Source organism: Carassius carassius, chromosome 8 (genome assembly GCF_963082965.1).
Source record: "Carassius carassius chromosome 8, fCarCar2.1, whole genome shotgun sequence".
Lineage (NCBI taxonomy): Eukaryota > Metazoa > Chordata > Actinopteri > Cypriniformes > Cyprinidae > Carassius > Carassius carassius.
In genome coordinates this window covers 34,220,259-34,235,944 of record NC_081762.1, presented here as the reverse complement: position 1 = coordinate 34,235,944, position 15,686 = coordinate 34,220,259, and the positions used below count along the sequence as shown (strand labels likewise).

General features: G+C 42.5%; 6 non-coding genes and 1 pseudogene across 6 annotated transcripts; 6 read left to right on the top strand and 1 right to left on the bottom strand.

Annotated features, from left to right (window-relative positions):
* The first annotated feature begins 323 nt into the window (after positions 1-323).
* trnai-aau (transfer RNA isoleucine (anticodon AAU)) lies at positions 324-397 on the top strand. The gene has a single exon. It is a non-coding gene; the product is annotated as a tRNA-Ile (tRNA).
* Positions 398-780: 383 nt separating this feature from the next.
* Positions 781-922, top strand: LOC132146124 (U5 spliceosomal RNA; annotated as a pseudogene).
* A 7,339-nt stretch (positions 923-8,261) lies between these two features.
* On the top strand, positions 8,262-8,376 carry LOC132146110 (U5 spliceosomal RNA). Its single transcript, XR_009434857.1, has one exon. It is a non-coding gene; the product is annotated as a U5 spliceosomal RNA (small nuclear RNA).
* Positions 8,377-8,844: 468 nt separating this feature from the next.
* On the bottom strand, positions 8,845-8,916 carry trnad-guc (transfer RNA aspartic acid (anticodon GUC)). The gene has a single exon. It is a non-coding gene; the product is annotated as a tRNA-Asp (tRNA).
* A 1,769-nt stretch (positions 8,917-10,685) lies between these two features.
* On the top strand, positions 10,686-10,800 carry LOC132146153 (U5 spliceosomal RNA). Its single transcript, XR_009434892.1, has one exon. It is a non-coding gene; the product is annotated as a U5 spliceosomal RNA (small nuclear RNA).
* A 1,557-nt stretch (positions 10,801-12,357) lies between these two features.
* LOC132146148 (U5 spliceosomal RNA) lies at positions 12,358-12,472 on the top strand. The gene has a single exon (XR_009434889.1). It is a non-coding gene; the product is annotated as a U5 spliceosomal RNA (small nuclear RNA).
* A 1,466-nt stretch (positions 12,473-13,938) lies between these two features.
* Positions 13,939-14,050, top strand: LOC132146103 (U5 spliceosomal RNA). The gene has a single exon (XR_009434850.1). It is a non-coding gene; the product is annotated as a U5 spliceosomal RNA (small nuclear RNA).
* Positions 14,051-15,686: the final 1,636 nt, after the last annotated feature.

The following is a 15,686-nucleotide window of genomic DNA, read 5'->3' as shown; positions in this document are numbered from 1 at the left end:
CCGTTATAACTCAGGAACCGGACCACCCAGGAACTCGTGGTTGGTCGCATACGGTAAGCCCCTCGCCCTCTAGGGATCCCCCGAATATCCCATAATAATGTAAAAATATTCATAGAAAAAATGTTGGATTTTGGTTAATTTCACCAGAAGAAGAAGGCTCATTGGTCTAGGGGTATGATTCTCGCTTTGGGTGCGAGAGGTCCCGGGTTCAAATCCCAGACGAGCCCTTGTTCAGGTTAAAACGTGAAGCTTTATTGTCTCATTGCATTCACAAACATTATCGCAGGTTTTTGCTAATCAGGCAGACACAGATGGCTAAGCCAGGCCGGTTAGCCCAGCTGGTTAGAGCGTGGTGCTAATAACGCCAAGGTCGCGGGTGCGATCCCCGTACTGGCCAGCTGTTTTTATTGTCTGGGGGCTCATCTCTGCTGTGCTCTTCAGCTCCGACAAAGAGTAGGGTGATCTCACTGAAATCCCTGCTTGCTAAGCAGAGGTTTGTTGTAGCCGAAATAGCTCAGTTGGGAGAGCGTTAGACTGAAGATCTAAAGGTCCGTGGTTTGATCCTGGGATTCGGCAACATCTCCCACTCTTTTCCCTTTTTTGAGGCAGGACCATGTCTGAAATACTTTTTGGCGCATCGGTGACCTCGGTATAAGGGATTTCTTTAAAAGACTCTTTTATTCATATAAGATTTTCTCCAACTTTTCAGATGGAGGCATGAGAAAGAGATTGCCTTGATTGGGCTTGTGGTTATTGGTGGACCGAGGAGACTTTTGTGAGTTTTACTCCTCCCTTTTGGAGTGGGGGGGGTGACGAAACGCAAGTGGGCAGGCGTAATCTTTCGCCTTTTACTAAAGATTTCCGTGGAGGGGAACTTTTGTGAGTGACCTGTATTTTTGGGTGCTCTGCTCACAGCAGAGCTACATCGAAATGTCAAGAGCAGAATCAATTTGTCCGTCCGCCAACACGCTGCAGGAGGGCGTGCCACTGGTCATCGTCTGTGTTTGCACTCTCTGCGTTTGCGCTGTCAGCACTTAGTGTTTATTTAGCTGGCATGGGAAGGCAGCACTTTCTTGTACGTGATGGGATGCAAACTCTGGAAGGCTCCCTTTAGTGATGGGTCCAAACAAAGATCTCATCAGCTCCTCTAGCCCTATCGGCGACTCGTGCACTTCGAGCGATGGCGCAAGTGGCTGACTGCTGACTGTGTTGGTGGTATAGTGGTGAGCATAGCTGCCTTCCAAGCACTTGACCTGGGTTAAATTCCCGGCCAACGCATGTCCTTTGGCTCGGGCTGATGTCGAAGCAGAACTCCTTCTGTGACCTGTGGCTCCTCCCAAAACTTTTTTAGATGGATCGTTCGGAAGCCAAAAAGAGCTAGCTCTCCCCGTCGGGGAATTGAATCCCGGGCTTCCTCGTGACAGGCGGAGATACTGTCCACTTTACTAACGAGGAGCTGTGCATGCTGCTGTTTCTCCCCCAACCGGCGCTACTGCACCGACATAACTGAACAATGCATGGCTTTTTCTGACGCTGACACAGCCTTAGCACCGTCAAATTCCGGATTGACTGCGTACGAAAGGGAGACCGCACACGAAGCAACAACGACAGAAAATGGCAGGTGCGGGAGCAGCAGTGGAAGCAACTGGCCTCGACTACAATGCCAGGTTTGATGGTCTCGAGTCCAAACTCAACAAGCTACTGCAAGTCAATACCTCTACTAACACACTGCTTGATTCCGCGGTGAAGAGGATTGAGGCTTTCGAAAACCGATTTGAGAACGCGATGGCTGAGGTGCATGATTACGGTGTTTTGGTGGAGGCGCAGGTGAGCCGCACAGGTGCGCTTGAAAAGAAGCTACAAGATGCTTTGGATTGTATTGACCAACTGGAAAATAGGCATCGTCAGAACAACCTGCGCTTGCTGAATGTTTTGGAAGGTAGTGAAAAGGATTTGCCCATGTCCGCTTTCTTGATTAAAACTTTCAAGGATAAGTGGAAGCTGGAGCTTAAAGAAGAGGACTTTGAAAGGGCACATTGCGTTGGGGCCAAGAGAGATGACACCAGGTATCCGCGCGCTATCGTTTTCAAGCTGCACCACTATCAGAAGAAGTTGTATATTTGGAAAGGAACCCGCAAGCAAATAGAGGGTTGCAACTTCAAAGTAGTGCCTGACATGTCTGCGGCGGTGCCGGAGAAAAGGAAGGCGTTCTGGCCTCTGAGAGAACAGCTACATCAGATCAACATTAAGACTTTTCTAAAATTCCCAGCGACGTTGTATGTGGAGGATGGAGACCTCGTAAATACTTTTACCTCACCGGAGAAAGCTAGATTGGAACTAAAAAAGAAGTACCTAGGTATAAAATGACCTGATCTTGCAGAACCTGGTAAGAGCATTTACTCTTAAATCACCGTTGAAAAAATGAGACTGGACTTAAAGATATTAAATTTGAATTTAAAGAATATGACCTAATTGTACAGTTGGATGGGAAAGTGGTTGTTTAATTATTTCTTTTCTAATAATTTTTTTTTTTTGTTTTTTTTTTTGTTTTTTTGTCTGAGGAAATATGGGATATTGGCAAAGGTTTATGTAAAGCAGAATTGCTACAATTATATTTAATTTGGTTGTAAATTTTCTTTACTAGTCTTTTTTTTTTTTTTTTTTTGGTTGGTTGGTTTTTGTTTGTTATTATTATTTTTTTAAAGGGGGGGGGGTGGTATTATTTGAACTATTTGGAAGTCACTGTTTCTACGCCAGATGGAGTTGGGAGTTTAAGCTCTAACAAAGCATGTTTCCTGGGAAGGAAGGGAGGGGGGAAGGAGAGGGTATATGTTATTTGTTTATATGTTACATGCTGGTATGGATGGATGAATGTTTGTTTGAACTCTTTAGGTGCTTCCTACTACTTTTGAACAAAGTTATTCAACAGATGGGGTTGGGCTATGCAATTTGGCCTATATCACTCCATTTACATATAAAAAATAAAAACAAAATTATATAAACTAGTAGTTAAGATCAAATAAAAATGCATATAAGGAGTATAAAAGATATGTTAAACACATTTAAAGTAGTAACTTGGAATGTAAATGGATTACAGGAGGGTTCAAAAAAACACAAAGTTATTTATCATTTGGAAAAAATGTCCGCTGACATAGTTTTTCTCCAAGAACTCCATTTTAAAGCCGGTCAAATAGAGTACTTGAAAAGAAGATGGGTGGGGGAGGCTTTTGAGGCAGTATATACATCCAGAAGTAGAGGAGTTGGGATACTGATTAATAAGAGAATACCCTTTAAACTAGTGTCACAGTATTCAGATCCGTATGGTCGATATCTTATAATCAAATGTGAATTATTTGGGGAATTTCATACGCTCTTGAGCATTTATAGGCCTCCGGCCTCAAATATGGCCCTTTTAAAAGATATTCAAACAAGATTGGATAGTTCACAAACAGGTCGGATAATTATGGGAGGAGACCTAAATAGCATTTTTAGTGTTTGTGACAGTACAACAAAAACTAGGAAGGCCAATGTTCCAAAACATTTACAGAAATGTCTTTCTGTCAATGCTCTTCAAGATATATGGAGGACCTTACATCCAAACTCAAAAGATTACACTTATTATTCAAGTCCTCAGAATAGTTATAGTAGATTGGATTATCTTTTTGTGTCTCAAGAGGGAATTAATAATTGTATATCATGTGAAATTGAAAATATTATAATATCTGATCATGCTTCAGTTGTCTGCACCATGACTCCGAAGGAAAACACTTTACATCATAGAATTTGGAGAATGAATAGGAAATATTTAATGGATATGGAATTTGTTGCCTATGTAAAAGAACAAATTAATATTTTTATTTTAACTAATGTGCAGCAACCTCATCATCAAGATAAGCCAAATATCTGTATTATATGGGACTCCTTTAAAGCATATATAAGGGGGGTAATGATAGCCTTCGCAGCAAAAAGGAAAGCTAGTTTTGAGCAGAATATGGCTAAAATAAAACAGGACATTAATTTAATGGAAATACAACTTAAAAATGGAGACCAAACAAAAAAAAAGTAAATTGCAAGAAAAGAAAATAGAAATGGATACTATGCTGATGGATAAAGTTAAAGACTTTAGACATAATTCGAATAAGCTTAATTATATTTCAGCTAATAAATCGGGTAAACACCTGGCATCATTGGTCAAAAGGGTTGCAAAGACTCAGTCTATATCTTTAAAAGAGGAAGAATCGGATGAGGTTATTACAAACAATGCTATTATTAATAAAAGATTTAAGCAATTTTATGAACATTTGTATACAGCAGAGGTTAAAGATGACTCAGATTCCTTCCTTAAATCAGTCAAATTACAGTGCTTATCAGATCATCAAAAGGAAGATATACGGAAAGTCTTTGCAACCTCTGAGATTGAAGCTGCAATTAAGGCATTTCCGGAAAAAAAGGCCCCAGGAATAGATGGCCTCCCTATCGAGTTTTACTCAACATTTTGGCCAAATATTAGATCTTTGTTCATGGAGGTTGTGAATTCATTTGTTAATCAACAAAAGTTGCCAGAAACTATGTATCTTTCAACTATTTCTGTGATACCAAAACCAGGTCGTGAATGTAATAAGCCTTCTGATTTTAGGCCTATTAGTTTAATCAATTGTGATAAGAAAATCATAACAAAAGTAATGAATAATAGATTGGCATTAATTTTACCTAGCATTATCCACCATAATCAAACTGGGTTTATTCCTAATAGGGATCTTAGAACTAATGTTAGAACATGTATATCCTTAACACAATATGCAAAAAAACATAATATAGATTTGACTTTGATGGCGGTTGATGCTGAAAAAGCATTCGATCGCCTTGAATGGTCATATTTGTATAAAGTGCTTGAAACATTTGAATTCCCAGTAGAATTTATTAATATGGTAGAAACAGTGTATAGAGCCCCCAAAGCACAAGTCTACACCAATGGCGTTCTTTCTGAGGCATTTTCTTTAAGCCGAGGTACTGCTCAAGGCTGTCCATTATCTCCAGCGCTGTTCGCGATGGCTATTGAACCCTTGGCTGAGAAAATAAGACAGACAGATAACATAACGGGTATTACTATAGGCAAAAATGAATATAAATTAAGCTTATTTGCGGATGATTTGTTGTTGTATCTAAGTGATGTGGATATTTCAATTCCAAGTGTAATTAATATAATGAGTCAATTTTCAAAAATTTCAGGTTATAAAATTAACAGTGGCAAAACCGAAATTTTGACTTTTGGCCAAAAACCAATAAACCCAGAAGTATTTAAACAATTTAAAGTACAAAGCTGTAAAATTAAATATTTAGGTTGTTATATCAGTGCAAATAAAAAGCAATTGTATAAGAGTAATTTTTTTACACTGAAAAATAATCTAAAACATAATCTCAATACCTATAGTGATCTCAAGCTGAACTTAATTGGTAGAATAAACTTGGTAAAGATGATTTGGCTTTCTAAGTTTATTTATTTGTTTCAATGTATCCCACTGACACCACCAAAAACCTTTTTTAAGGAAATAAATTTCCTAATTACATCTTTCATTTGGGCTGGAAAAACCCCCAGAATAAAAAGAACTCTATTGTTTTGCTCTAAACGGGAAGGAGGGTTAAACCTCCCTAATATGGAATTGTATCAGATAGCAGCTCAGATGTTTTATATTGATCGTATTATTAATAATACTAATGAAGACCCATGGCTGGTTATCGAAAATCATCAACTACAACCAAACAGTTTACTATCCATCTTGTTCTTCAAGAAAAAAGTAAAGACTGATAACTTTGTTGTCAATAGTACATTAAATATGTGGAAAAAAACTAAGCAGATTTTAGGGATGGAGATCGGCACTCCAACACATATTAAGATTTGGAACAATCCGTCTGTTAGAATTCAAGGTACTAAATTAATGTGGAAAACTTGGATGAATGGAGGTATCGAAACATTATCAGATAATATTTGCTTAAATAATATATCCTCATTTGATACACTGAAAGATAAATTTAAATTAAAAGATTCAGAGATATTTAAATATATGCAGTTAAAAATCTGGGTCAAAGAGAACTGAATGATGTTCCTGAAAAGATAAAGACCCTTTGGGAAGAAAGTAAGAAAAAGAAAAAATGTATAAGTGTTATGTATGATTATCTCAATAATGTCGTAATCAATTGTAATCTGCTAAGCAAGATATATGAAGGATGGGATAGAGATATAAAGGACTTCAATGCTAAAACAAAATGGAAGGAGTGCTTGAATTTAACATATAAAGTCACATCCAACAAAAATCTTAGATTGATTCAATATAAGCTAATGACTAGAATTTATTATAGTAGGGACAGAATTCATAAGTTTGATGCATCCCCCCCCCCCCACCTGCTTAAAATGCGGTAGTAGTGATTATCTCACTCATTCATTTTGGTACTGTGAAAAAATAAAGAAAACCTGGTTTGATATTGAGAGATGGCTCTCTAACATCTGTAAGCAGAGATTTGTATTTACACCAGAAGCTTGTTTACTTCAAAATGTAACAAAAATGAAATATCCTATGGGATGGCAGTTAATATTCTCCTCTTTAGTCTATAAGAGACTGTTGTTACAAAATTGGAAAAACACAGATACCCCAGGTTTGGATAAATGGAAAAATGTAATGAAATATTATCTAAACATCGAGAAAACTCTGTCAGTGGACAAAAATAAACAAAAACAGTTTAATTCGGTGTGGAAACCAATATTTGATGCCCTGTAATTAGCCCAACGCTACCTTAATTTATTTTGTATTTTATTTTTATTTGTTTGTAAATTTAACATGGCAATGTTAAGTTATTTTTTTCTTTTTTTTTCTCTCTCTCTCAACAGTTCACCCAAGGAGCACCACCAGTGTAATTTGTGTGTGTGTGTGTGTGTGTGTGTGTGTGTGTAAATGAGACATCATTATTATTATTGTTATTACTTTGGTTTGTTAGCTTGTTTTGTTTATGTTTGTTCTAATTTTTTAAAAAAGGGAGGGGGGAAGAGGGAAAGAAAAGTGCTGTATGTATAAAGTGAAGGGGAATGTTTATTGTGAATTATTTTATTTATTTATTTATTTTTTTTTTTTTTTTTTTTTTATTCCCCCCCTATTGCACAGAGGATATTGTTTAGTATTGGTTAATACTTGGATAGACTTGGATGGAAAACCAGGTTGACAAGGTTGTTTATTGTTTTGTCTCTTTGTCTTTCTTTGCTCATGCATAATAAAAACAATTATAAAAAAAAAAAAAAAAAAATAAAAAAATTCCGGATTGACCCATCATTAGCTAAAGTCGCATAACATTTGGAACACTACCCGTTGCAGAATCATTGTTTGGACTCTTTTTTTTTTTTAAATTGCGCTTTAAACAAAAAGGATTGTGTCAATGCAACTGAACAACATTAATTAGGAACACAGTGCGACAATAAAGCAAAATGACAGTTAAAGGCATTTCGTCATTGAAATCGGTGATGTCATCATTCAGCTAAGTTCAGTTTAAATAGTATCTGTGCAATAATTTGCAATCAAGTCAACGATATCGCTGTACATGAAGTGTCCCCAGCTATGCCTGCCAGAGGCGACAGAGGCAAGGAACCAAAACTCGATCGGTGAAAAAATGGACAAAAAACCCGGTGAGAAACCAGGCTCAGTCGGGGAGACAGTTCTCCTCTGGTCAGAAGAAACCAGCAAATCAGCTCCAGGCTGCAGAAAAGTCAGACTGTGCAGAAGAATCATCTGTTTCCTGTGGTCTTGTCCTGGTGGTCGTCTGAGACAAGGACTTTACAGGGGATCTGTATCTGGGGCTCATCTAGTTGTCCCGGTCTCCGCTGTGTTTCAGGGCCATAGAGGTCCTTTCTAGGTGTTGATCCACCATCTTGTCTGGATACTGACTGGATCCGGGTGACTGAAGAGGCCCACTGATCTGGATACAGACTGGATCTGGTGGCTACGGTGACCTCGGAATAAGGGATTTTTTTAAAAGACTCTTTTATTCATATAAGATTTTCTCCAAACTTTTCAGATGGAGGCATGAGAAAGAGATTGCCTTGATTGGGCTTGTGGTTATTGGTGGACCGAGGGAACTTTTGTGAGTTTTACTCCTCCCTTTTGGAGTGGGGGGGGGCTGACGAAACGCATGTGGGCAGGCGTCGTCACCCTTGATGACCCTTGGCGAGCGTAGTGGTTTACCAGAGGCAGCGCACAGGCCCGAGGGGTCGTAGACACAGCTCGAGTTTCTCTTCATTGTCGCATAAATCATTCGCCTTTTACTAAAGATTTCCGTTTAGGGGAACTTTTGCGAGTGACCTGTATTTTTGGATGCTCTGCTCACAGCAGAGCTACATCGAAATGCCAAGAGCAGAATCAATTTGGCCGTCCGCCAACACGCTGCAGGAGGGCGTGCCACTGGTCATCGTCTGTATTTGCACTCTCTGCGTTTGCGCTGTCAGCACTTAGTGTTTATTTAGCTGGCATGGGAAGGCAGCACTTTCTTGTACGTGATGGGATGCAAACTCTAGAAGTCTCCATTTAGTGACGGGTCCAAACAAAGATCTCATCAGCTCCTCTAGCCCTATCGGCGTCTCGTGCACTTCGAGCCTTCTTAGCGACGGCGCAAGTGGCTGACTGCTGACTGCGTTGGTGGTATAGTGGTGAGCATAGCTGCCTTCCAAGCACTTGACCTGGTTTCGATTCCTGGCCAACGCATGTCCTTTGGCTCGGGCTGATGTCGAAGCAGAACTCCTTCTGTGACCTGTGGCTCCTCCCAAAACTTTTGGATGGATCGTTCGGAAGCCGAAAAGAGCTAGCTCTCCCCGTCGGGGAATCGAACCCCGGTCTTCCGCGTGACAGGCGGAGATACTGTCCACTATACTAACAAGGAGCTGCGCATGCTGCTGTTTCTCCCCCAAACGACGCTACTGCACCGACATAACTGAACAATGCATGGATTTTTCTGACGCTGACACAGCCTTAGCACCGTCAAATTCCGGATTGACCCATCATTAGCTAAAGTCGCATAACATTTGGAACACTACCCGTTGCAGGGGTCATTGTTTGGACTCTTTTTTTTTTTTTTTTTTTTTAAATTGCGCTTTAAACAAAAAGGATTGTGTCAATGCAACTGAACAACATTAATTAGGAAAACAGTGCGTCAATAAAGCAAAATGACAGTTAAAGGCATTTCGTCATTGAAATCGGTGATGTCATCATTCAGCTAAGTTCAGTTTAAATAGTATCTGTGCAATAATTTGCAACCAAGTCAACCAATCAAGATATCGCTGTACATGAAGTGTCCCCAGCTATGCCTGCCAGAGGCGACAGAGGCAAGGAACCAAAACTCGATCGGTGAAAAAATGGAGAAAAAACCCGGTGAGAAACCAGGCTCAGTCGGGGAGACAGTTCTCCTCTGGTCAGAAGAAACCAGCAAATCAGCTCCAGGCTGCAGAAAAGTCAGACTGTGCAGAAGAATCATCTGTTTCCTGTGGTCTTGTCCTGGTGGTCGTCTGAGACAAGGTCTTTACAGGGGATCTGTATCTGGGGCTCATCTAGTTGTCCCGGTCTCCGCTGTGTTTCAGGGCCATAGAGGTCCATTCTAGGTGTTGATCCACCATCTTGTCTGGATACTGACTGGATCCGGGTGACTGAAGAGGCCCACTGATCTGGATACAGACTGGATCTGGTGGCTACGGTGAACTCGGAATAAGGGATTTTTTTAAAAGACTCTTTTATTCATATAAGATTTTCTCCAACTTTTCAGATGGAGGCATGAGAAAGAGATTGCCTTGATTGGGCTTGTGGTTATTGGTGGACCGAGGGGACTTTTGTGAGTTTTACTCCTCAGTGCGTCAATAAAGCAAAATGACAGTTAAAGGCATTTCGTCATTGAAATCGGTGATGTCATCATTCAGCTAAGTTCAGTTTAAATAGTATCTGTGCAATAATTTGCAATCAAGTCAACGATATCGCTGTACATGAAGTGTCCCCAGCTATGCCTGCCAGAGGCGACAGAGGCAAGGAACCAAAACTCGATCGGTGAAAAAATGGAGAAAAAACCCGGTGAGAAACCAGGCTCAGTCGGGGAGACAGTTCTCCTCTGGTCAGAAGAAACCAGCAAATCAGCTCCAGACTGCAGAAAAGTCAGACTGTGCAGAAGAATCATCTGTTTCCTGTGGTCTTGTCCTGGTGGTCGTCTGAGACAAGGTCTTTACAGGGGATCTGTATCTGGGGCTCATCTAGTTGTCCGATAGGGCTAGAGGTGTTTCAGGGCCATAGAGGTCCTTTCTAGGTGTTGATCAACCATCTTGTCTGGATACTGACTGGATCCGGGTGACTGAAGCGGCCCACTGATCTGGATACAGACTGGATCTGGTGGCTACGGTGACCTCGGAATAAGGGATTTCTTTAAAAGACTCTTTTATTCATATAAGATTTTCTCCAACTTTTCAGATGGAGGCATGAGAAAGTGATTGCCTTGATTTGGCTTGTGGTTATTGGTGGACCGAGGGGACTTTTGTGAATTTTACTCCTCCCTTTTGGAGTGGGGGGGGGGCTGACGAAACGCATCTGGGCAGGCGTCGTCACCCTTGATGACCCTTGGCGAGCGTAGTGGTTTACCATAGGCAGCGCACAGGCCCGAGGGGTCGTAGACACAGCTCGAGTTTCTCTTCATTATCGCATAAATCTTTCGCCTTTTACTAAAGATTTCCGTGGAGGGGAACTTTTGCGAGTGACCTGTATTTTTGGGTGCTCTGCTCACAGCAGAGCTACATCGAAATGTCAAGAGCAGAATCAATTTGGCCGTCCGCCAACACGCTGCAGGAGGGTGTGCCACTGGTCATCGTCTTTATTTGCACTCTCTGCGTTTGCGCTGTCAGCACTTAGTGTTTATTTAGCTGGCATAGGAAGGCAGCACTTTCTTGTACGTGACGGGATGCAAATTCTGGAAGGCTCTCTTTAGTGACGGGTCCAAACAAAGATCTCATCAGCTCCTCTAGCCCTATCGGCGACTCGTGCACTTCGAGCCTTCTTAGCGACGGCGCAAGTGGCTGACTGCTGACTGCGTTGGTGGTATGGTGGTGAGCATAGCTGCCTTCAAAGCAGTTGACCCGGGTTCGATTCCCGGCCAACGCATGTCCTTTTGCTCGGGCTGATGTCGAAGCAGAACTCCTTCTGTGACCTGTGGCTCCTCCCAAAACTTTTGGATGGATCGTTCGGAAGCCGAAAAGAACTAGCTCTCCCCGTCGGGGAATCGAACCCCGGTCTTCCGCGTGACATGCGGAGATACTGTCCACTATACTAACGAGTAGCTGCGCAAGCTGCCGTTTGTCCCCCAACCGATGCTACTGCACCGACATAACTGAACAATGCATGGCTTTTTCTGACGCTGACACAGCCCTAGCACCGTCAAATTCCGGATGGACCCATCATTAGCTAAAGTCGCATAACATTTGGAACACTACCCGTTGCAGGGGTCATTGTTTGGACTCTTTTTTTTTTTTTTTTTTTTTTTTTAAATTGCGCTTTTAACAAAAAGGATTGTGTCAATGCAACTGAACAACATTAATTAGGAACACAGTGCGTCAATAAAGCAAAATGACAGTTAAAGGCATTTCGTCATTGAAATCGGTGATGTCATCATTCAGCTAAGTTCAGTTTAAATAGTATCTGGAACCAAAGGAGGAACCAAAGGAACCAAAACTCGATCGGTGAAAAAATGGAGAAAAAACCCGGTGAGAAACCAGGCTCAGTCGGGGAGACAGTTCTCCTCTGGTCAGAAGAAACCAGCAAATCAGCTCCAGACTGCAGAAAAGTCAGACTGTGCAGAAGAATCATCTGTTTCCTGTGGTCTTGTCCTGGTGGTCGTCTGAGACAAGGTCTTTACAGGGGATCTGTATCTGGGGCTCATCTAGTTGTCCGATAGGGCTAGAGGTGTTTCAGGGCCATAGAGGTCCTTTCTAGGTGTTTATCAACCATCTTGTCTGGATACTGACTGGATCCGGGTGACTGAAGCGGCCCACTGATCTGGATACAGACTGGATCTGGTGGCTACGGTGACCTCGGAATAAGGGATTTCTTTAAAAGACTCTTTTATTCATATAAGATTTTCTCCAATTTTTCAGATGGAGGCATGAGAAAGAGATTGCCTTGTTTTGGGCTGTGGTTATTGGTGGACCGAGGGGACTTTTGTGAGTTTTACTCCTCCATTTTGGAGTGGGGGGGGGCTGACGAAACGCATGTGGGCAGGCGTCGTCACCCTTGATGACCCTTGGCGAGCGTAGTGGTTTACCAGAGGCAGCCCACAGGCCCGAGGGGTCGTAGACACAGCTCGAGTTTCTCTTCATTATCGCATAAATCTTTCGCCTTTTACTAAAGATTTCCGTGGAGGGGAACTTTTGCGAGTGACCTGTATTTTTGGGTGCTCTGCTCACAGCAGAGCTACATCGAAATGTCAAGAGCAGAATCAATTTGGCCGTCCGCCAACACGCTGCAGGAGGGCGTGCCACTGGTCATCGTCTGTATTTGCACTCTCTGCGTTTGCGCTGTCAGCACTTAGTGTTTATTTAGCTGGCATGGGAATGCAGCACTTTCTTGTACGTGACGGGATGCAAATTCTGGAAGGCTCTCTTTAGTGACGGGTCCAAACAAAGATCTCATCAGCTCCTCTAGCCCTATCAGCGACTCGTGCACTTTGAGCCTTCTTAGCGACGGCAGCAAGTGGCTGACTGCTGACTGTGTTGGTGGTATAGTGGTGAGCATAGCTGCCTTCCAAGCAGTTGACCCGGGTTCGATTCCCGGCCAACGCATGTCCTTTGGCTCGGGCTGATGTCGAAGCAGAACTCCTTTTGTGACCTGTGGCTCCTCCCAAAACTTTTGGATGGATCGTTCGGAAGCCGAAAACAGCTAGCTCTCCCCGTCGGGGAATCGAACCCCGGTCTTCTGCGTGACAGGTGGAGATACTGTCCACTATACTAACGAGGAACACTACCCGTTGCAGGGGTCATTGTTTGGACTCTTTTTTTTTTTTTTTTTTTAAATTGCGCTTTAAACAAAAAGGATTGTGTCAATGCAACTGAACAACATTAATTAGGAACACAGTTTGTCAATAAAGCAAAATGAAAGTTAAAGGCATTTCGTCATTGAAATCGGTGATGTCATCATTCAGCTAAGTTCAGTTTAAATAGTATCTGTGCAATAATTTGCAATCAAGTCAACGATATCGCTGTACATGAAGTGTCCCCAGCTATGCCTGCCAGAGGCGACAGAGGCAAGGAACCAAAACTCGATCGGTGAAAAAATGGAGAAAAAACCCGTTGAGAAACCAGGCTCAGTCGGGGAGACAGTTCTCCTCTGGTCTGAAGAAACCAGCAAATCAGCTCCAGGCTGCAGAAAAGTCAGACTGTGCAGAAGAATCATCTGTTTCCTGTGGTCTTGTCCTGGTGGTCGTCTGAGACAAGGTCTTTACAGGGGATCTGTATCTGGGGCTCATCTAGTTGTCCGATAGGGCTAGAGGTGTTTCAGGGCCATAGAGGTCCTTTCTAGGTGTTGATCAACCATCTTGTCTGGATACTGACTGGATCCGGGTGACTGAAGCGGCCCACTGATCTGGATACAGACTGGATCTGGTGGCTACGGTGACCTCGGAATAAGGGATTTCTTTAAAAGACTCTTTTATTCATATAAGATTTTCTCCAACTTTTCAGATGGAGGCATGAGAAAGAGATTGCCTTGATTTGGCTAGTGGTTATTGGTGGACCGAGGGGACTTTTGTGAGTTTTACTCCTCCCTTTTGGAGTGGGGGGGGGCTGACGAAACGCATGTGGGCAGGCGTCGTCACCGTTGATGACCCTTGGCGAGCGTAGTGGTTTACCAGAGGCAGCGCACAGGCCCGAGGGGTCGTAGACACAGCTCGTGTTTCTCTTCATTGTCGCATAAATCTTTCGCCTTTTACTAAAGATTTCCGTGGAGGGGAACTTTTGCGAGTGACCTGTATTTTTGGGTGCGAAATGTCAAGAGCAGAATCAATTTGGCCGTCCGCCAACACGCTGCAGGAGGGCGTGCCACTGGTCATCGTCTGTATTTGCACTCTCTGCGTTTGCGCTGTCAGCACTTAGTGTTTATTTAGCTGGCATGGGAATGCAGCACTTTCTTGTACGTGACGGGATGCAAATTCTGGAAGGCTCTCTTTAGTGACGGGTCCAAACAAAGATCTCATCAGCTCCTCTAGCCCTATCGGCGACTCGTGCACTTTGAGCCTTCTTAGCGACGGCGCAAGTGGCTGACTGCTGACTGTGTTGGTGGTATAGTGGTGAGCATAGCTGCATTCCAAGCAGTTGACCCGGGTTCGATTCCCGGCCAACGCATGTCCTTTGGCTCGGGCTGATGTCGAAGCAGAACTCCTTCTGTGACCTGTGGCTCCTCCCAAAACTTTTGGATGGATCGTTCGGAAGCCGAAAAGAGCTAGCTCTCCCCGTCGGGGAATCGAACCCCGGTCTTCCGCGTGAGAGGTGGAGATACTGTCCATTATACTAACGAGGAGCTGCGCATGCTGCCGTTTCTCCCCCAACCGACGCTACTGCACCGACATAACTGAACAATGCATGGCTTTTTCTGACGCTGACACAGCCCTAGCACCGTCAAATTCCGGATGGACCCATCATTAGCTAAAGTCGCATAACATTTGGAACACTACCCGTTGCAGGGGTCATTGTTTGGACTCTTTTTTTTTTTTTTTTTAAATTGCGCTTTAAACAAAAAGGATTGTGTCAATGCAACTTAACAACATTAATTAGGAACACAGTGTAACAGTGGTGGTGGCTGCCCTAAACTTAAATTATTATTTTTTTAACGACAAATTCGGGCGCCAGACAGTTTTCTAAAACTGACAAAAATCAAACAACCCAGGATAGCAAAAGAAAACCACTGATTACATACAAAAACAAGTATTTCAAAACAAGTTGGAATTTATTGCATAATGTCCATAAACATTATAAAAAAAAAAACTTATTTTGAAAAAAACAACCAAACAAACAGTAAATAAAGAAATAGATAGATATAGTTCTTAACGTAACAGTTACATTTCTCAGTTCCAAATCAGTGTTCACACAATCACAAACGCTATAAAGGAAATCCCAGGTCATACTGGTCACACTCTAGCTGGGCGTCAACACTGGCAGATTCGTGTGTCCTTATTCACGCCAAACTTTACATATAACCAAAAGAGAAAGAGGAAAAAACATTTTTAATTCACATTTCGTGGTTGAATACTCAAACAAAATGCAAAACTTTAAAGATCAACGATAAGGCATTCAACTTAATCAAAAAGCACGAATAAGCAATAAAACAAATGTGCGGATCTGAATGGAATGTGTGTGTGTCTGATAGCGTGTGAATGAGTGTAGTGTGAGATTGCGCGTCGGGCACACTGACCAATTTTGGCGGACAGAATCTCAAACTGGAGAGTGTAGTTGGACCTCGTCTGGCTCCAGTAAGGAAGTTTAACGCCTTGGACTCGTTTGAGAGTGAACCGCTCACCAACAACAGCCGATCTTTAAGGTGCGTCGCTATGGAATCGCCAGACTCCACGTCGCATCAGACAGCGTGCGCGGGAAGTCTCAGTTCAAACAAACGCCGCCTTCCACTCCACATGGTAAC